Here is a 22590-nt window from a genome sequence, read left to right as displayed (position 1 = left end):
TATCATCCATGCTGCCGAACGTTCCATTCCACGTACTACTTCTTCACGTCGCGTTTCCGTCCCCTGGTGGAACGAGGCTTGTAGGGACGCTATCCGTGCTCGACGACGTGCTTTACGCACCTTTCGCCGCCATCCTACGTTGGCGAATTGTATTGAATACAAACGACTCCGAGCGCAATGCCGTAGAGTCATCAAAGACAGCAAAAAAGCTTGTTGGGCCTCTTTCACCGGCTCCTTTAACAGTTTTACTCCCTCTTCCGTCGTTTGGGGTAGCCTGCGCCGGCTGTCGGGCATTAAGGCCCACTCCTCGGTACCTGGCCTGACCTCAGGTAATGCGGTCCTTGTTGATCCGGTGGCTGTCTCCAACGCCTTTGGCCGCTTTTTCGAGGAGGTTTCAAGCTCCGCCCATTACCATCCTGCCTTCCTTCCCAGGAAAGAGGCAGAAGAGGCTCGGCGACCTTCCTTCCACTCGCTGAATCTGGAAACCTATAATGCCCCCTTTACTATGCGGGAACTCGAACGTGCGCTTGCACTGTCCCGGTCCTCTGCTCCGGGGCCGGATGCCATTCACGTTCAGATGCTGGCACACCTTTCTCCGGCGGGCAAAAGCTTCCTTCTCCGTACCTACAATCGCGTCTGGACCGAAGGTCAAGTCCCCATGCGTTGGCGTGACGCCGTTGTTGTTCCTATACCCAAACCCGGGAAGGATAGACACCTTCCTTCTAGTTACCGCCCCATTTCTCTTACAAGCTGTGTCTGTAAGGTGATGGAGCGCATGGTTAATGCTCGGTTAGTCTGGATTCTTGAATCTCGACGGCTACTTACTAATGTCCAATGCGGCTTTCGTCGCCGCCGCTCCGCTGTTGACCACCTCGTGACCTTGTCGACATTCATCATGAACAACTTTTTGCGAAGGCGCCAAACGGTAGCCGTGTTCTTCGACTTGGAGAAGGCTTATGACACCTGTTGGAGAGGAGGTATCCTCCGCACTATGCACAGGTGGGGCCTACGCGGTCGCCTGCCCCTTTTTATTGATTCCTTTTTAACGGATCGAAAGTTTAGGGTACGTGTGGGCTCCGTATTGTCCGACGTCTTCCTCCAGGAGAACGGAGTGCCTCAGGGCTCCGTCTTGAGCGTAGCCCTTTTTGCCATCGCGATCAATCCCATTATGGATTGCATTCCACCTAATGTCTTAGGCTCTCTCTTTGTCGATGACTTCGCGATCTACTGCAGTGCCCAGAGAACATGCCTCCTGGAGCGCTGCCTTCAGCGTTGTCTAGACAGCCTCTACTCATGGAGCGTGGCAAATGGCTTCCGGTTCTCTGAAGAAAAGACGGTTTGTATCAACTTTTGGCGATATAAAGCGTTCCTTCCGCCATCCTTACATCTCGGTCCCGTTGTTCTCCCATTCGTGGACACAACTAAGTTTCTAGGGCTCACGTTGGACAGGAAACTGTGTTGGTCTCCACATGTCTCTTATTTGGCGGCCCGTTGTACACGTTCCCTTAATGTCCTCAGAGTTCTTAGCGGTTCATCTTGGGGAGCGGATCGCACTGTCCTGCTTCGCTTGTATCGGTCCATAGTCCGATCGAAGCTGGATTATGGGAGCTTCGTCTACTCGTCCGCTCGGCCGTCCCTCTTACGCCGGCTCAACTCCATCCACCATCGGGGGATACGTCTTGCGACCGGAGCCTTCTACACTAGTCCTGTCGAGAGTCTTTATGCTGAAGCTGCCGAGTTACCGTTGACCTACCGGCGCGACGTACTGCTGTGTCGGTATGCCTGCCGGCTGTCGTCTATGCCCGACCACCCCTCTTACAAGTCCTTCTTCGCCGATTCTCTCGACCGTCAGTACGGGTTGTATGTGTCTGCCCTGCTGCCCCCCGGAGTCCGCTTCCGTCGCCTGCTTCGACAATTGGATTTTGCCCTCCCTACCACCTTCAGAGAGGGTGAGAGCCCGACACCACCTTGGCTCCAGGCTCCGGTTCATATTTATCTCGACCTCAGCTCACTCCCGAAGGATAGTACTCCGGCTGCAATGTATTGCTCACGGTTTGCCGAACTTCGTGCTCGACTTGCCGGTCACACCTTTATTTACACCGATGGCTCCAAAACTGACGATGGTGTCGGCTGTGCCTTTGTCGTCGGGGCCGCCACATTTAAATACCGGCTCCTCGACCAATGTTCCAGCTTTACGGCCGAGCTTTTTGCTCTCCATCAGGCCGTTCAGTATGCCCGCCGCCACCACCATTCATCATATGTACTCTGCTCTGACTCACTCAGTGCTCTTCAGAGCCTTGGAGCTCCCTATCCGGTCCATCCCTTGATTCAACGGATACAGCAATCCCTCCATTATTTCGCTGATAACGGTGGTTCTGTCAGCTTTCTGTGGGTTCCCGGACATGTGGGAGTGCCTGGGAATGAGGCTGCAGATGCTGCGGCCAAGGCTGCAGTCCTCCTGCCTCGGCCAGCCTCCCATTGTGTCCCGTCATCCGACGTTCGTGGGGATGTCTGTAAGAGGCTTGTGTCGTTGTGGTGGGATGCTTGGTCATCCCTCCAAGGAAACAAGCTCCGGGCAGTGAAACCGCTACCAACTGCTTGGACAACATCCTCCTGACCATCTCGGCGCGAGGAGGTCCTTCTGACCAGGTTGCGGATTGGGCATTGCCGGTTTAGCCTGCTCTCCGGTGACCCAGCCCCGCAGTGCCCTTGTGGTCAGGTATTAACAGTGCGCCATGTTTTATTGTCGTGTCCCCGTTTTAGTCAATTTCGTGTTGTCCTGTCCCTGCCATCTACTTTACCGGATGTTTTAGCTGATGACGCTCGAGCAGCTGCTCGTATTCTGCGTTTTATAACTTTAACTGGCTTGTCCAAAGACATTTAATCTTTTTACTTATTTTGTCTGCATCTTTGTCAGGTCCTTCTTGTGTCCCCTCCATCCCCTTGAGTTTTACCAGATTCCATGTGCTTTAACAACAGTGACTGGGCGCTAATGACCTCAGCAGTTGAGCGCCCTTAAACCCAACCAAAAAAAAAATCGTCCTTTCGCAGTGACTTCATCGGGTGCGGTATGGAGGGGAGTGGGGTGAGCACATCTGTCTCCCGACCGTTGTCAGTTTTCGTGATCTGGAGGCGTCGCCGCTGCTCCGTCAGGCATCAGGCAGCTCCTCAGTACGCAATCGTCGCGAGGCTCAGACGACCCAGTCTGTCTGCCCCCCCTCCCAAGCGAGGAAAGACCCCTGGCACAGCCGGGAATCGGAACGCAGACCCTCCTCCGCATGACACTCAGCCGCGCTGTCCATCCAGCTGTGGAGGGATGCTCAGAGGCAAACAATGTATGAGTAAAAAGTACACTTCTAAAAATTAAATAGCATCAGAAGTTATTTATTTACTAAAATACTAACCTTGTACTTTTGACATTAAATATAAATATTTGGTTGGGCTTAACAGTCTCTCTCTCTCTCTCTCTCTCTCTCTCTCTCTCTCGCTGTCTCCCCTCTCTCATCACCCATCACAGTATAAATGAAGTGAGACAAAAGCTGTGGTGTTGCCTACACTTAAGCCCCATTAGAAAAGATAATAATCGGTTGGCTGTGAATGTTGGGAGTGGAGTGACTTAGAGGAGGAACTCCAGCTCGAATGGCTCAAACCGAATAAAAATCATTTTAAAGGAAGGAATCGTCTGTCTTTTCTACCACCCGCCAAAGACGTTTATCTGTAAAAACCTGTGTTCGACTACATTGTATTGTACCAGATAACGTGGTTGGGGAGTGGAATGTCTGCGACTGAGGATGGGTGGGCAGAAACATTTGTTGATTTTCCGCATTTCAACTCAGAATTCATTAGTCATGTTGGATCCGATCACATTGTGGAGCGCCGGACGTGGTCGCGCTGAGCTATGTGGAAGAGACGGCGACGGCGGTGAGCCACAAAACATCTGACAGTCCACAAGACCAGTGGCGAGCGCGGGCGCCGCAACAGACGTCTCTGTAACTAGAGTGGTCTCTCGCCAGTCAACACCACTGGATGTGAGGACGTTTAAAATGAACGGAAGCATTGAGTAACCATTCAGTCACTCATTTCATTGCTACAGTTCTCATAAAATACGAAGTGGGGAAGGGACTACCATCGAGAAACCACACTGACCTCAGCATAGCCACACACATAGGTACCGGACACTTCATGTACGCAGTTTGTACCTGAATCGGCTACACATCAGCAGACTGTAGCGGCCACACTGCAGCTAAACCCAAGTTACTGAACTACAGTGCTGCCCGTTAACTTAGCACCACACTTAACGTCAGTAGGCACCTATTGCATAATAATACTCACTGTGAGATGTTAACCCCTTTATATTAACACTTTGCCGTCCGCACGTCTCGTATAAATTTATTCGCTTGGCGCCTCTAGCGCTCGTTCGGATTATTTGTTTTTGTCGCCGGCCGCTTGTCACCTTTCCGTTGATGACAAGCTTCAAACACATTTACTTTAGCGCGTTTTAATTTTTCCGGAAATCCTCTATTTTGCCGTATCGTTCCACAAACTCGAATTTTCTTTTCAAGTAACTTCTCTGCAAGTCCTACACTGTTATAAAAATCACTTTCCATAAGAAGGTGTCAATAGTTCCATCACAGTTTTTGCTAAATGTTGTCCAGGGCCGGAATATGTCTTGAACGAGGAAATGTATCCGTACTCGAATCTCACAGCATCCGTGTGAGTATGCCATATCCGGAATTTTCGACGGATTGTAAACATAAAAATTTAACTGTCCACGTCACGGTATCAACCCTTCATCAATTGAGATGTTTTGATTTAGATTTAAAGTTTCTATAAACCTTTTCGAAACATAATCAGTTATGAATTGCACTTTGAAAACCCGGTTGGAATTATCCAGTTTATTGTTATTGTCGGAAAAATGTAAAAATGATAATATTTGTCTGAACCGGTTGCGGGACATTGTTTTGCGAACTATCGGAGTGTCTATCAACGGATTCGTTGACCGATAGCCATCGATCCTCCCTTTTTTTTTTTTTACAGTTCCCATAAGCGTAGCAAGCCCAAATCATTTTCTAAGTTCGGGTCCTGTAACGTCGACGAAGTTAGCATTTTTTAAATCCAGTTTCCTTCTATGGCAATTTTGACTGTAATACTTGTGGGTTTCGTTACTAATATATTCGAATAGATCGAACCCAATATATAATTCTACGATATCCGTGACGCTCTGCGTATCTTTGGGAAATATGTGTGGACACGGAGATCCTTCAAATTTGTTTTTGGTCATCAGTAAATTATAGTCTGTCTTCTTCGTCTGATTCATCCCAATCAGTTGGCAACCGTAGCGTTCGCCGAATTCTTCTTGGACGTATTTCACTATCTTCCGACGATTCTGCTTCACTTTAATTTTTTTGATATCCAGTGTCTTCTTCCCAATCGGCCAAGTCGTCCGGGACGTCAGACAAGACGTTCGCACATTCATCGAAAATAATCGTATCGTCTCTTTCGTCTGCCATGATGAAAGAGCACAAGTACTTATAAATACAAAAAAAAAACTTGTTGACGTGTGCAACTTACTATTACCTAAACAAAACATCAACAGAATGCAAAAGATACTGAAGTGTTGTCGCCGGCCACTGCGCGATACTACGCTCACGGCACCACTGTGGTGTCGCCGGCCGGCCGTTGACCGCTACCACCAAGTTTCCGAACGTTTACGAAACGCCGGACATATGTCGTCGTTGTTTAGAACAATGTTTTTTAATAGACTTTTTTTTCTTGTCCACGTTCTACAATTAGCACAATTTGCATTTCGTGTTTGAACTAGAAGAGAAGAATAGAAATTGGAAATTTGCGCTAAGGACTGTGAGACCAAACTGCTGAGGTCATCGGTCCCTTGGCTTACGCACTGCTTAATCTAACTTAAACTAACTTACGCTAAGGACAGCACACACACCATGTCCGAGGGAGGACTCGAACCTCCGACGGGGGGAGCCGCGCGGAACCGTGACACGACGCCTCACAACGCACGGCTACCCCGCGCGGCCAGAGAAGAATAAATTAAATAAATTAATGTAAGATGAGACTTTGCTGTGGATGGACTATAATAAAAGCTTTCATCGTTGTATCTAATTTCTTTCTAGTTTTAGGTGAAAAACGGCAAATGCTAAAAAATATAATTGCATTTATAGCATTTATAGGGGTTTCTATGCCCAAGTTCGACTGATACGTAAGATGTTCATTTTTTGTATTTTCGCTTTTCTAGTTCTGGGAAACTGCAGTACCACGACATGTAAATAATTACATGGTTAACGTCGACCCTATCTCCACTTTTCAAATAACTACGCCGCCTAACTCTTAGGAATACTAATTATCGTATAAAATTAATTTAACGAATCCAAGGCTAATTGGAACTGCGTTTTTTGTCTTGATAGTATCAAACAGAACTGTCTGTGTATAGGTCCCGAGGAATCGCGCGCAACGAGCGGCAATCATTATGGATGTTCGATCCAAAATTATCAAAGTAATTTCTATAGAAGAGCGATTCGTAGTCCTATCTGCGTCCACTTCTTGCGCTACACCTGCTACTTACAGATTTTCATGCTGACATCCCACCGAAAAGAAAACGGTAAATCAGCTGAAGCAGAGTAACTACTTTCCAACACTTACTACATGTAACGTTATCCGTCATGAAGATGTTCTGATGATCGGTATGCCAAGAACCCCAGATAGCTTTGTATCTGTCACAGGGTTAAACGAGTGCCTGTTCAAAATCGTCACATTTAGTTTTCGTTCTTCAAAGTATCTCATAAGCTCACAATAGTCATTACCGTCTATGTGTGGTGGTTTCATTCGTAGGATAATTACTGTGAAAATCGAGTCAGCGTTCAAAGGGAATCTGATACATCTTAGAATATTTTTCAACTGTGAGCCATAGGATATAGGACTATCGGAGGCTATTAAATTTATAAAAGGAAAGGTAGCACCAAAAGTAGCATCTTCAATTGATTTGCTAGAGAGCGTCACTGAAATGCAGACATACTTGAGCTGGCGGAAAAATGCCGCCTATTCAGTCGCAGTAAAAAAAAAAAAAAAAAAAAAAAAAAACCCTAATTCTGATCTTTCAGAATCAACTGTATTTAATCCAATTTTTGCTGCAGTGGAAACTCTGTATTTGAGGGAAGAAGAAAAAAAAGTCGTTCAGTCATCTTAAAAATTAAGATAACTCACTTTTAAGAAATAGAAATTTGGAAACCACAGTTCACAGTTGTTGGTGCCACCACATGCGTATGTAATTCTATTTTCAAAACAGTCACAAAATCGCTGACATTATACAAAACTAGTTTTGTGTGGACACTTCTAACCAGAGCATAGTGTAGCTTCTTGCTGTGGAGTCTCACTTCATCATGTAGCCTTATTTTACAATACTCAATTAGTACTGCTTTTTTCAGTTGATGAATGTGATTAGCAAGGGGAGAATGGTTTGAAACATGTTTATTCAGCTGATGGAAAACATAATTCCTTATGTCCTGCAAAGCCAAGGTAACTGATTTCTTAAAAGGGGTGTTCAAATTAAAAATGGACATTTGTCTAATACTTTCAGGCCCATTTTGCACAAACATGATCATTGGATACAGTAGATAAGCCACCTCTGTTTTCTCTGTTCAAGATACCGGCACTTGAAATTTTAGAACATGGTGAAATATACCAAATGTGGCACTCGCGTTTTTTGTTCAGTTTCCTATGTTAGGTTCCATAGTGCTCAGAGCCGTTTGAACTTTACTCCACACAGTGAGTAATGACAGAAACTCGGCGCCTTGTCCCGGGTCACGTGACTTAGATGTTAGTTTCAACACAGGCTAACATACACAGTCGCAACGCTTACTGCTGTGAAAATTGTCACCATCTGACAGTTGGTGCAACGCTAGCGCACCAAGCGGCGAGAAAGCAGCCATAAAATTAAAGTTTGTATTTAATCATTTTTTCTAGTTAATTAGCGAAATAGTAAATTTTTGCGTTCCAAGCATTATTAAATTATCGAGAGACATAAATGATCATGAAATACTTGTAAAAACAGCCGAATCTCATCCTACGACATAAGCTACAAAAATGGTTCAAATGGCTCTGAGCACTATGCGAATTAACGTCTGAGGTCATTAGTCGCCTAGAACTTAGAACTAATTAAACCTAACTAACCTAAGGACATCACACACATCCATGCCCGAGGCAGGACTCGAACCTGCGACCATAGCGGTCGCTCGGTTGCAGACTGTAGCGCCTAGAACCGCACGGCCACTCCGGGCGGCCATAAGCTACAACTTAATGATAAAGAAATGCGTTCGAATATGTGTATAATTGTAGCCTACTCCATTGAAAACAAGAGAATAAAACCATAATTCATGCGCGAGAAGAACACACTTCTTTGTTGTCCGTTCTTGTTATGACACACTTCCCTCGACACTTAACGTTTTAGGGAGCCTAATGTTTCACACAGTTTTACACTTCACTCTACTTTCTATACATCAATATTTTTATAAATGTAATTACTTTTGTTTCAAAAGCGAATGTGTTGAAGAGTCTTTCCGCTTGTGGCTCAGATGCAGCAACAGTTGTGGGATTGGTTACGTCTGTGTTGAGGAACAATTTCATTGCTTTTGTTCTATTATCATCAGATCTGTGTGGTTTTTTCTTCGGATAAAGTTGTGGTAACTTGTCAGGTACGTTAAATAATGTAGATATGACATTCGATAACGTTACCTGATTTGACTGGAAGTGTAGCGGAGGGAACTTCACATTTTTGAGTAGATATTCGACGCCTTCTGCAAAAGGACAGGTCTTCTGCTGTGTACTACCAATTTTTTGTCCTTAAAGAACACGACGTTCTCCAATAAATACCTGTAGATTACAAGAAAATCGTAAATAAACTGTTCTGCAGTGCAACAGTTCACACCTCCTAGGATCGTAAGCAAACAAAAAAAGACAAATTTGGTGTCTTCTTATTGTAGCTGCAGTTTATTGCGCTACAGATTCCCCCGTTTGTAAAAACCATTGTACTGATTAATTAATTAATAACTAAACAATTAAGATTCGCTTCCGCTTTCACAAGATCTTGCCGAACTCAAAAAGTATAACGTCCTGGCCGCCTGGCGCGCTGCTGTCGCAACAAAAGAGACGGAGAGTCGTGACTGTTAACGTTTGACTGTGGTTTCAGTGTCAAGACGTCAAGCGCAGTCTATGTTGTCTATGATCTATGGTTCAGATGCCCAGAGCAGATTTTGTGTTTGTGGACATACATTGCCACACTGGTTGCATGAAATCGGGACGATGTAGGTCTCTTCGTGAATCATCCTATAGGTTCGGAATCTCATTACATCGCAACTACAGACAGATTCCCTTTGTAGGTGCCGTCTATTTGATATAGGCTTTTCGTAAACGTCCTAACAGTTTGCATTTCATACCTGGAAAAAATTAGTTCTTATAATTTTCAGGATCAAAACGAAGGAACATTTAATTTCTTTGCGGCAAGTGTGACAGCTTAACTGCAACTATTTCTTTTATTTATGTTACAACGGACGCTATTTTTAGGTTTCATACGAGTTTTTTTGTGCCTGGAGGTCTGTTCAAGCAAAATTTTGTTTTGATAGCATTGCAAAACGAATTTATAGTAATACATTGACTTTGAAACTGTCCCGCAAAACACCGATTTTTCTGAACATTATGGACTGCATCACCTGCTTCACATTATTTTTTCTCTAATTTTTTGTGTATTTATTTGCCCTCTAGCAACACCTCGACGTATTTATTTAGCGCATTTTACGTGCAGTGTCCCACAACATATATAGTATTAGTAGTAATAAAAATTTTATTGGCATTTGACCATTACAGCAGTGGACACACACACACACACACACACACACACACACACACACACACACACACACACACGCGCGCGCGCGCGCGCGCGGTTTTGCGTTTTATTGAATATTTTGCCGACATCTGGCTTTTCAATAAAACTAAAGGGAAAATGTCTACTACACAGTCTCGCTTTCTCTTTAATTGCTATCAAAAGAAATAAACACTATTCAAGCAGTGGGTTTTTATTGCTTTTGTGTGTGTGAACAACAATGTGGAATCCGCTATTAGAAATGTCTTTCCTCAATAATACTGCACATTTTACACCTAAAGTAACAATTTAAAATATCTATTCAATATGGAGCAAAAATAGCACAAAACACAACACATGTTCTCCGTTCACGTATTTCTCGTTGCATCCTGTAGTAACAATAGTAATTCACCAATGCTATGACGAATCCCGAGAAGACAAATTAATCTTCATACATGAAAGAATTCCAAGTCAATCAAATGCATCATGATGGATGTTAGCTATGGTCTCATCAAAATAATCAAGAATAATAATCCTCCTGCCTTCCATCTTTTTTCTCCTCTCTTCCACCCGCTTCATCACACCGGCTCCAACTTTCATCTGCCTCTTAACACACACTCCCACTTCCAGCTGCCTCTTATACTGTGCCTCTTCCACCTCGTACCCTTTTCCATCTGCCTCCTCATAACCCGTCCCTCTTCCACCTCTTTCCTCACACCTTCTTCTTTTTCTATCTTCTCACTACACTTCTCCATCTGCTGCCTACACCTCAACCTCACCTTCCTTTCTCTATTCATCTCCTCCTCTCCTCTCTCCCTGTCCATTTCACACATCAGCCTGTTTTCAGCCCCACCGCCATACAGCAGCACTACTCAGTCGTTGCTGAGATACAGGCTATTTCCTCTGTTTTATTGGCCTGTTAATACATATCGATAAAACGAATATTGCATTAGACTAATTTGGGATCGCTCTATTGAAAGGACAAGTATATTCCACTTCAAAAATCATTTTCTTTGTAATGGTAAACCGTCCGACCCTTCCCTTTGACACTAGGCGTCGCATGAAACATCTGATGAGCCGTATTTGTTTCGGCCGACTGCATCTATAAATTACAAATATCTGCCGAAAGAACAGGGGAAACGCGCCTGACAACTCTTATCAGTTCGTAATGTAGATATCCTGTATTTCTCTCCCTCTTAATGTTCTACTGTTAAGTATCTGGAAACAGCATGATTTTTCTTACTTGTTTCGTTTGTAGATAGTGATACTGAACTTAATTAATATGTTGAATGGGTACTCAGAGGTGACTGTAAACTATGGTTCTACATTTTCCTGGTAAGTGCACGTAAAAAATAGGCGCGTAGTTGATTTGGCGAAGACAAGCGCTGTGTATCTGAAAAAGTTATATGATCAGTTTTCCAGTACTACCGTACAAATATTATGAGTTAGAGACATTAAGTTGCAAATATTTGATGTAATTGAGATCATCCAGGATCGATATGTTCCGTAATAATTGTATACTTTAGACTCTTTTTTTCCGATCTCAGAACAGAATATTTACCGTCTGGTGTGTGCGGTGAACTGGGAAAAACTGCTGTAATCCTGCTTACGTTGGCGCTGTGTGATCATGCTTTGCTGGTGTACCTCTCTGGAGAAATTCCGCTGCTTTATACAAGACCGCTGCACATCGCTGTTCCGAGTCATTAAGTATTCCCTGTGCGTCGATGTCAGGCGCCTGATGTGGGGCGTTCTCAGACCATTACTTATTGATACTGCCTTACAGCGCGCTGTGGAAGGGGCTGACAATACCGAGGTCGAGCGCTACGCCGAAACCTCCACTTGTATCCTCCGTTCGCCCGAAACAGCAGCTTCCGTCCTAACAAAACGGAGCTTTAAGCAGAGGAACCTCGTCAAAGGACGCCCCCCTCCCTCTTTCGTTACGTGCAGTATTTCACAATGAAGTGTACTCTGAAAAGGAATTTTACAATTCTTTGCAGAACGTTCACAGAGCGGATCTCCGTGCTACAGGCCTGAACTGTGCGCCCTGCAGGAACTCTTCACCTCCTGAACACTAGCGCGCAAATTCTTTTACCAGTACAGCTATCCGGACACATATCGTGGGATGATAGGATTCTTCTTCATACCACTATGCACTTCGGTCTGTTCTTGACGAATTATTTAAAGACGTTTCAGTGTGGTTGTGACAATGTTACTTCGCCAAGTAACATTAAGATGCCCTTCCCAAGTTTGCTTGTGAGACAAGTGTGGGCACTGATACTGCGGGCACGTTTTCCGCAAATCTGCTACCTGTTTAAGATAAAGTACGCAACCCGAGGGAAAGCAGAATCTACAGCGTCATAAATGATCTCAGTTGTGTAAAATTTAACGTCTTTTTCAGTTTTTGTGTTTCGGTGCATAAGTGCATAACGGGTGTGTTGTCGTGATGCAGCAGCCAGTTCCCTTGACGCCAAAGTTTGGGCCGTCACCGCCGCACGTTTTCACGGAGCCGTCGCAAATCGTCAAAGTAGTCTTTGGTTAGGTGGGACGAATTCCGTTGGTATCAAAGAAAACGATGATCATGCTCTTCACTTTGCTCTTCACCTGTCCCGCTTTTTTTGGGTCTTGGAGAGCCCAGGCTCTTCCCCTAGGACGAATTGTTGCTTTGTCTCTGGGTCATAACTGTAAATCCAGCTCTCGTCGCCAGTGATAACCGTGACAAGAAGGTTCGATCATCAGATGCGGTCTGACGAAGGTCTGTGCACACTTCAACATGCTTTGCCTTCTGATGTGCGGTCAAAATCCTTGGCACAAATTCTGCGGCGACACGATGCATGCCCAATTTATCAATCAACATTCGTTGACATGTCCCATAACCAATACCCACTTCATCTGCAAGGTCTTGAATGGTTCGACGTCGATTCGCACGAACCAGTTGTTGAAGTTTGACAACAATGTCTGGCGTTGTGCGGCTAACGGGCCTCCCAGTGTGAACATCATCTTTGACGTCTGCACGGCCGGCCCTGAACCGAGCATCCCACACAGGCATACGGCTGATGCTCTGCCCCCCAAACACTTATTGTATCATTGCAAGGGCCTCCATAGCACTTTTCCCGAGATTCGCACAGAATTTAATACACACGCGCTGTTCTGTTCGCAGATCCATCGTAAAATCGCCACACACCAAACACACAGGTATTATGGAAATCACTGTTGACACGCAACACGTCCTCCCAGCTGAATGCCACTTCGCAGACTGACTCATCAGATATGCAGCTCTCACTACCTAGCGGTGCAAAGATTTCCAGATGGCAGCACCAGTCTCGAAAATTTTGGATTCCACCTCGCATGTCGAATCACGAATGCACTTAGATCCTTCCGTATAAAAAGCGATTAAGCGTCATTTTTACAGTTATGATAACCACAGAGATGGGCTTACATCAGATAAACAACGCATGACAATGCGTGAAGCCGAATTTTTGAATGCTGTCAATTACCATTGCGAGTCACAAATACGACATTTTGCACCGTAACGGCGTAACGTAGTGGTTAGCGTATAAAAGTGACGTGTAGAACGTCGAAGGTTCGTACTCGTCAAATGCAGCGACATTTTTTTATTTTTCTAAGTCTACCAACAAACTTTTATTCAGTTAATTCGTTTAAATATATTTTTTTAAATTCCTTGGTTCAAAATGGTTCAAATGGCTCTGAGCACTATGGGACTTAACATCTGAGGTCATCAGTCCCCTAGAACTTAGAACTACTTAAACCTAACTAACCTAAGGGCATCACACACATCCATGCCCGAGGCAGGATTCGAAACTGCGACCGTAGCGGTCGCGCGGTTCCAGACTGAAGCGCCTAGAACCGCTCGGCCACACCGGCCGGCTTTTAAATTCCTTACCGCAGCATTTTCATCATCGTATTAACTTCTCTATTTGCTTTTACTTTTCTTCCAGTCATTCTTTTTTCGTTTGGAATGTGCATGTGTCGCTTAAATCTGCAACCAAGTGCCGATCACGGCTGCTCATCAGTTGGTATCGCGGCGTCTCGTGTAGCCAGTGTGAGGATAGCTCAGATAACCAATGAGAGAGGGAAATTACAGTTCGCTTTTACCGCTAAATCTGAAATTTCGCTGCGGAAGATGGCTGTGCAAAAATACACATATGAAATTTTTCTGTCCTGAGTTTGCTCGTAGAGGTTAACCTGAAACGCCGTTAACAACGCGAACGTGTGATTTTAGTTCTGCCGCAGAAAGCTGATGCTGTTTTCTCGGGTACGTTGCACATCACTCAAGTTGTGGTTAGGTTAGGACACAAAGTTTAAACTGGGCTACAGAACGCGTTTTCTGCCGAAATTCAGTCACTGGTCACCTCAAACCAGCTGTCTACAGAGCATGTCGCATTTTAACCATGACTCACGGCGGCCGCTCCCAACATTGCTCCGCGTTTCACGTGAACAGAGTTCGCGAAGTCATCCGCTATGTTTGTGTGCCGCCTGTAACCGGGCGGTAGCCAGCAGACGGTGTGGCAACACTGTAGTAGCAAGTGACAGACGTGAGCTATCGACTGTTTCCTTTTATCTAGATATTATTATATTGTGACGTGTTGTTCCCATTCAGTGACGACCAATCAAAGTAATTGCCAATATTGCCACACGAAGAAGGCTGGCGTGTAACAGATATCGGCTCGCAAACTAAATAAAGACCCTGCAACTTATGTTTGTTGTATAAGAGTTGCGACAATAAAGTAATGAGTGATTTTCTTTGCAAGATGGGGCAACCCTGTAGGCTTACGTAGGCACAATATCTTTGACCTTGGTCTATAAGCTGCTTCTAGTCCAAGTGGCACAGCGGTGCAACTGCTCAGTCATGTGCTGTAATAAGTTAACATGTGTTTGTGTCTCCCATCACGGAAATGGAGCCGCATAATATTGCGCAACGGAATGCCATTTCTTTTTGCGTTAAATTGGGTGAAAATGCGACGACAACTTACGGTAAGCTTCAGAAGGCTTTTGGAGAGGAGGTTATGTCAAGAGCTCAAAGTTTTTCGTTGGCATAAAATGTTTAGTGAAGCCAGAAACAATGTTGAAGATGAAGACCGCAGTGGACGACCACCAACCTCACGGACGGATGTCAACTTGGCCAGGGTGCGTGAACTCGTACGATCTGATCGAAGATTATCCGTGAAAATGATTGCAGAAGAACTGAACATCAATCGAGAAACGGTTCGTCTAATAATAACTGAAGATCTTGGTATGAGAAAGATTTGTGCAAAAATTGCCCTCAAAAATCGCACACCACAAAATACAGAATTGTTGAGCCGAGTTATCATTGGTGATAAGAGTTGGTTTTTTCAGTACGAATCAGAGACAAAACGAAAGTTCACAATGGTGCTCAAAAGGGATCACCCAGACCCAAAAAAGCTCGCATGTAGAAGTCAAAAGTGAAATGCATGCTTGTTTGCTTCTTTGATTCCAAGGGAATTGTTGATAAAGTGAGGGACAAACAGTTAACCAATATTACTGCAAAGAAATTTTAGAAAGACTTCGTAAAAGAGTTCTTCGTGTCCGTGCCAACATTGCTGATAATTGGATTCTGCGTCACGATAATGCGCCATCCCATACTGCTCCGTCAGTACAGCAATTTTTAACATAAAAACAAATTTCAGTACTACCACAGTCACCTTATTCGCGGATATTGCTGTGTGCTACTTTTTTCTATTTCCAAGAGTCACAACGGCGGTAAATGGACACCATTTTCAAACAACACAAGATGTCCGAAAAGCTGTGACGAGGGTCTTGGAGGATATTACAGAAGATGAGTTCCAGAAATGTTACCATCAGTTGCAGAAGCGCTGGAAAGAGTGTGTGTAATCAGAAGGGAACTACTTTGAAGGAGACAACACTAAACTTGACTAAAACAGTAAGCAACAGTTTATTTTTTTTCACATCAGCCTCGTTACTTTATATTGAAAAATTCATAAGAAGTGTCTTGGTTTCCCAGCTCTCACTGTGGTTCGGGTACCTCCAAATTTGACTCTTTTAACTTACTTTCCCTTATGGGCTAGCAGTGTCTGTAACATTTGGAAACAAATTAATGTTTGCTTCGGATTTGCAAGTGATTGGTTGGTTGGTTTTGGGGAAGGAGACCAGACAGCGAGGTCATCGGTCTCATCGGATTAGGGAAGGACGGGGAAGGAAGTCGGCCGTGCCCCTTTGAAAGGAACCATCCCGGCATTTGCCTGGAGCGATTTAGGGAAATCACGGAAAACCTAAATCAGGATGGCTGGACGCGGGATTGAACCGTCGTCCTCCCGAATGCGAATCCAGTGTCTAACCACTGCGCCACCTCGCTCGGTTTGCAAGTGATGTCATTTCCGTTCCAGATAACTTTGTTGCTCGATACGGCGTTTTTCTGCAGCGAAACAGTGTCCAAAATGTTGAAAATAGCGTAACATGTTTACTGCGCGTGACTATTAAGTACCGTAGGGTAATTTGTCACAAGGCGCCGAAGTGGCAATCAGATCGAAAGCTCGCACGAGATATGAGCAACGCGGCATTTGTTTCGTTAATGAGACGGTTCGAAGGGATTTGGATTTCTACTTAGGACAATTGTTTGGACCCCACGCACACGTGAAATATCGATGTTTCTGTTATCTACACAGGGTGTGAGAAGACGACGAACAGTCGTTGTCGGCACAAATGCAACTCCAGTAGCAGACGGTTGCGTCACTTCAAAGTTTGAAGGCTCACTGTAAACAAACTAAAACTAAACTAAAATCCGCGAGAACAGACCATGCAGATCCAACGGTACCGACCGGCCGCCGTGTTATCCTCAGCGTACAGGCGTCACTGGATGCGGATATGGAGGGGCATGTGGTCAGCACACCGCTCTCCCGGCCGTGTGTCGGTTTACGAGACGGGAGCCGCTACTTCTTACTCAAATAGCTGCTCAGTTTGCCTCACGAGGGCTGAGTGCATCTCGCTCGCCAACAACGCTCGGCAGACTGGATGATCATCCATCCAAGTGCTAGTCCAGCCCGACAGCGCTTAACTTCGGTGATCTGACGGGAACCGGCGTTACCACTGCGACAAAGCCGTTGGCACTGTAAACAAACTACTCTGCCAATTTGAGCTACCGTTGCTTTTAATAATAAAACATAAATTTTAAAACACGGCTAATGACAAGTCGCAGACTCTTCATTGAGCGGTCGTTTGCTAAAAGTGTCGGTCCAATCAACATCTACGCCTACAGTAGGAAGCCTAAAAGAATGTCTGCGATGGACTGGGTGAGGAGCGGGCAAATAATCCTTCCCCTCCCCTCACTATTTTACCTTCAAACCCCTCCTCCCCCCTCGCCTTAGCCCTTGACACACCTCGTTTGTGTGTCCGTACGAAACACATTGTCCTTCCAGCAGACTTCAATGTCAGGCTTGACGTTTTTCATTGTTCACAGTTTATGACCGAGCTCTTCATTTTAGGTATCTCTGCATGTACAGCACCAGTGAGAAACAGGAAAGTCCTGGTGAAACATTCATGCACATTGTTGGCAAGAAACACACGACAATGCAATGAAACCACGTATCGTGATGAAGAACGCATTTCAGTAGTTGCATAAGCAGTACTGGCTTATAACATCTGCTACTGATACTGTGTAGACGCAAACAGAGAATTTGGCCGATGTTATTACGGAAGTTTCAATAGATTGAAGAGGTGAGACCATTTTTGATAAGTTACGTCATGCGGATCACGTCAAGATAGTCGTTTACAGTGTTCAAGTGTGTTTTTAACAATGTTTTCATAACGAAGCATACCATTCCCTTCTAAGCACGTCACCAGTTTGCAGTAGCGTTCCTGTCGCGCGTATTCTTTTCAACTGTGGACAGTGCTCGTGAGTAGAGCGTATAGGCTGTCTATTAGTGAGTCAGCCGAAGTACCACCTGTCGTAGAAAACAGTGTCTGATGTCAAAACTGATTCTCGGCCCAGGGAACACGCCGCCTTCAAAGTCGAATGGCTCGAGAAGGGAACACCACCACCCTGTCTGTTTTGTTTGTTATAGCTGTCAGTCCCCTCGATTTCGGGACGGAGAAAAAAATTATAGCAAGAGGTCCGGCGCACGAAACACGAGCGGTGTTACGCCTGGCTACTTTTACAGCCGCGTTAAATGTAATCCCGCACAAAGCAGGGCGCTCGTTTGGCGAACCAGCAAACTCTGCGCAGCAGGTCACGGCCGCAGCATCCACTGCCGAAAGACGACCTGTTGCATTTTGGCGCTCGTTTTCAGTCTTACAGCTGTCAGCGTCTGAGGATCATCCAAACTTTCTCTCCTGTACAAATTGCTCAGCGGGCGGGACGTGCCTACACAGATTGTAAAAACACGACGTTCTACCGGCGCCAACGAGGTAAATGGCCCTGTGGCGTACGTCACAGCACGTGACTTCCAGTGCCAGCGACCGTCTCCATGGAGGAGAGGGATTTATTGTTTGCGGCCGCTTTGCAACTTCCTAGCCACGCCTTTGCTGCTTCCTAGCTGCGCGTTTAAATAGTCTCATGCCGTCGGTAACATATGACGAAGTTAAGGACTTTGTTGGGTACCTTGTCATTGACATACTGTCCGCCCCGATAGCTGAGTGGTCAGCGCGACGGTTTGCCTTCCTACGGGCCCCGGTTCGATTCCCGGCTGGGTCGGGGATTTTCTCCGCTCAGGGACTGGGTGTTGCGTTGTCCTGCAGACCTGCACCAAGGCGGCCGGACCTGTCCCGTAAGGGGCTTCCCGGCCAATGACGCCAAACGCTCATTTCCATTGACATACTGATTTTCACCATGGATCCGGACGTAACCGAGTATTCGCGATATACACTTAAGCGCCAAAGAAACTGGTATATGCATGCGTATTCAAATACAGAGATAAGTAAACAGGCAGAATACGGTGCTGCGGTCGGAAACGCCTTGTCTGGCGCAGTTGTTAGATCTGTTACCGCTGCTACAATGGTAGGTTATCAAGATTTTAGTGAGCGTAAACGTGATGTTACAGTCGGCTCACGAGCGATGGGACACAGCATTTCCGAGGTAGCGATGAATTGGGTATTTTCCCGTTCGACCATTTCATGAGTGTTCCGTGAATATCAGGAATCCGGTAAAACATCAAATCTTCGGAATCTCTGCGGCCGGAAAAAGATCCTGCGAGAACTGGGCCAACGACAACTGCAGAGAATTGTTCAACGTGATAGAAGAGCAACCCTTCCGCAAACTGCTGCAGATTTCAATTCTAGGCCGTCAGTGTCAGCATGCGAACCTTTCAACGAAACATCATCGATATGGCATTTCGGAGTCAAAAGCCCACTCTTGCACCCTTGATAACTGCTCGACACAAAGCTTTACGCCTCGCCTGGGCTCTTCAACAGCGACATTGGACTGTTGATGACTGGAAACATGTTGCCTGGTTGGACGAATGTGGTTTCAAATTTTATCGAGTGGATGGACGTGTACGGTTATGGAGACAACATCATGAATCCATGGACCCTGGATGTCAGCAGGGTTCTGTTCAAGGTGGTGGGGGCTCTATAAGGGGGGGGGGGATGTGCAGTTGGAGTGATATGGGACCGCTGATACGTCTAGATACGACTCTGGCAGGTGACACGTACGTAAGCATCCTGTCTAATCACCTGCATTCATTCATATCCATTGTGCATTACGACGGACTTGGGCAATTACAGCAGGACAATGCAACACCCCACACGTGCAGAATTGCTGTAGAGTGGCTCCAGGAACACTTTTCTGGGTTTAAACACTTCGCTGGCCACCAAACTCCCCAGACATGAACGTTGTTGAGCATATATGGTATGCCTTGCAGTGTGCTGTTCAGAAGAGATCTCCACCCCCTCGTACTCTTAAGGATTTATGGACAACCCTGCAGGATTCATGGTCTCAATTCCCTCCAGAGCACTACCTGAGACATTAGTCGAGTCTATACCACGTCGTGTTTTCGGCACTTCCGCGTGGTCGCGAGAGCTCCACACTATTTTCAGGAGTCGTACCAGTCTCTTTGGCTCTTCGGTGTATGTCGGGCAAGGCAACTTGTGTGAAATGACAACTTCGTTGCGGCTGGAGTGGCGGGGGGGGGGGGGGGGGGGATGTTCTATGAAGTGACACATTACAAATTGCATTTGAAATTCGTTATGTCAGGCATGTGGAGGAAAGTATTGTGAAAATAATACTGTGGCGGCATCACTGACTACGGGGTAGGTATGAAGAATGTTAAGAAAATAGGAAAATACTTCCGGTTAGCAAGAGCCACAGGGAATAAGTTGCAGAGTATCTAGCAGTCAACATCGGATATTCAGTTCTGGGAACTAAGATGTGTACCAAAAATGGATAAAATTCAAAAGCCCCATCGCACAATACGTCTTACTGTAGTATGTACCGAACAAGTTCGTGAGGGCGAGGAATGACCATGTGTGGTTGAATTGCGGCGTTACAGTTGCTACGGGAGCAGAGAGAGCTTCATCGTAGACTTAAAGTCAAATTATGATTCACAAACAAAAGCGAACGAATTCTAAAGTAAGGTAAGGAGAGCAATGTGAATTATCAAGTAAAGTTTTGCCAAGCGATCTAATTGAAATTGTTAAGAAAGTTTGGTGTTACCTAAACTTATCAAGCTAATCGAAATCACCTGTTCCAATAACTCATTGGTCATGATACTGGCAACGAAACGGAAGATGACTAAGAGAGAGCAGAAATAGCGAATTCTTTCTCCCGAAACTGTTTCATCCCTCAAGATCGTAATAAGTTTTGAGAAAGTCAATTAGAACAGTTAGACAGTGGAAAAGCAACTGGGCCAGATGAAATACCTGCGAAATCCTTATTAGATTACCCGAAAGAACTTGTTGAGCAGACGTTTATCATTGGACGATGGAGCGACAAAGACTACACAGGCATTTAAAAAAAGGCGCACTTCATTCTCGCTTTGAAAGAAGAGCGTCGCACAGATGCACCTAATTATTGGCCTACATCGCTGACGCCAGTCACTAGCGAAATTGTGGAACACGTTTCATACTCGCGCGTTATATTGTTTTGACTGCCTAAGTTTGGTCCACAAAAGTCCGCGTGGACTCGGTCAGCATATATCTTGAGAAATACAGCTCCATGTATTAGCGCGTGAGATCCACAGCTGTATAGGCAGTGGCGCTCAGGTCGATGCCGTGTTCCTTGACTTAATTTCCGGAGCACACCAAGGAAGGGCCTTTACTTTTTACAGTATGTTTAAGTAATCACGTGAATAACGTCGGAAGCTCTTCAATACTATTGGCGGATGATGTGGTTGTCTGTAAGAAGGTAGCAACGCCAGCAGACATTAACGATATGCAGGAGGGTCTGCAGGCGATCAACGATTTGCTGCGTGGGGGCTGACAGTTAACACTTAACGTAAAGTTGTAAAGTGTGCCGTAAATAGGCGAAGTGACTCCATTACTGTTCGACCGCGCTGTTGACGATAAACCACGGCAGGATGCCTAGCAATAACAGTCCGTAGCGACCTAATGTAGAACGAACACATCAAAATAATCCTAGGAAAATCAGATGCCTGACTGAGAGTATTACGGAAGTGTGATTGGTGGTAAGTTCTTATGCGGCAATACACTACTTAATGTAACTTAAACTAACTTACGCTAAGGACAACAAACACACAAACAGACGCACACACACCCATGCCCGAGGGAGGACTCGAAACTCCGACGGGGGGACCGCGCGAACCGAGAATGGCGCCCTCGACCGTTCATCTACCCCGCGCGGTTTCATTGTCGAAGGAAGTTCGTTACAGACCTGTCTCACAGGTTCTAGAGTGCTTACCATCAGTGTAGGAGACTTTCACACTACGTTAAATTAACAGGAGAGAGAGAGGGAGAGAGAGAGGAGAAGATCTAACGAAGAGCGGCACGTTTCGTTACGGGACTGTTAAGTAGTGCGAAAGCGGTACGGAAAGTGACAGACTGCACAAGAGGGGCATTGTTTGCCTCGGAAAGTTTAGTGCCAGAGCGAGGGCAACATATTACTTCGTCCACACGTGTACCGCGAGCAACGAGTAGATCAGAGAAATTGGAGCTCATACGGAGGTTCATCTACAGTGCCCTCTGCCACACACCGTAGTGTGGCCTGCAGGCTGTAGATGTAGATGGGCTTATGGCAGTGCTGGGGAACAGGGAGCGTAAGCTTCAAACTACTTCTGCATTTATCAGAAAGCAGTAGTTGAGACGCCCTGCTAAACCCGCAGGACAGGACAAGTAGTAGGAATTGTGGAAGGGGGCCAGAATGAGCGGCTGTCAGTTACACTCCAAACGTAACACTATTTAGTTGTCCAAACATTACAGCGCGGCTTCTAAGCTTGACTATCTACAGAAAAGTCTTTAATTCTAAAACGGCTGAAGACCCATCAATTAAATACAACTGTTAAATATGTATATATACAGGATGAGTCACCTAAGATTACCACTGGATATATTTCGTAAACCACATCAAATACTGACGAATCGATTCCACAGACCGAACGTGAGGAGAGGGGCTAGTGTAATTGGTTAATACAAACCATAAAAAAATGCACGGATGTATGTTTTTTAACACAAACCTACGTTTTTTTAATGGAACCCCGTTAGTTTTGTTAGCACATCTGAACATATAAACAAATACGTAATAGGTGCTGTTTGTTGCATTGTAAAATGTT

The 22590-nt window shown here is 45.4% G+C and overlaps 1 protein-coding gene across 2 annotated transcripts in view; it reads left to right on the top strand.

The window, feature by feature from the left end:
• LOC126190666 (CD109 antigen) overlaps positions 1-22590 on the top strand; it is an 818148-nt gene that overhangs the window by 89703 nt on the left and 705855 nt on the right. The window lies entirely within an intron of this gene.

The sequence above is a fragment of the Schistocerca cancellata genome, chromosome 6 (assembly GCF_023864275.1).
Source record: "Schistocerca cancellata isolate TAMUIC-IGC-003103 chromosome 6, iqSchCanc2.1, whole genome shotgun sequence".
Taxonomy (NCBI): Eukaryota; Metazoa; Arthropoda; class Insecta; order Orthoptera; family Acrididae; genus Schistocerca; species Schistocerca cancellata.
Note: the sequence above shows the minus strand (reverse complement) of the source record. Positions and strands in the feature narration are given on the sequence as shown.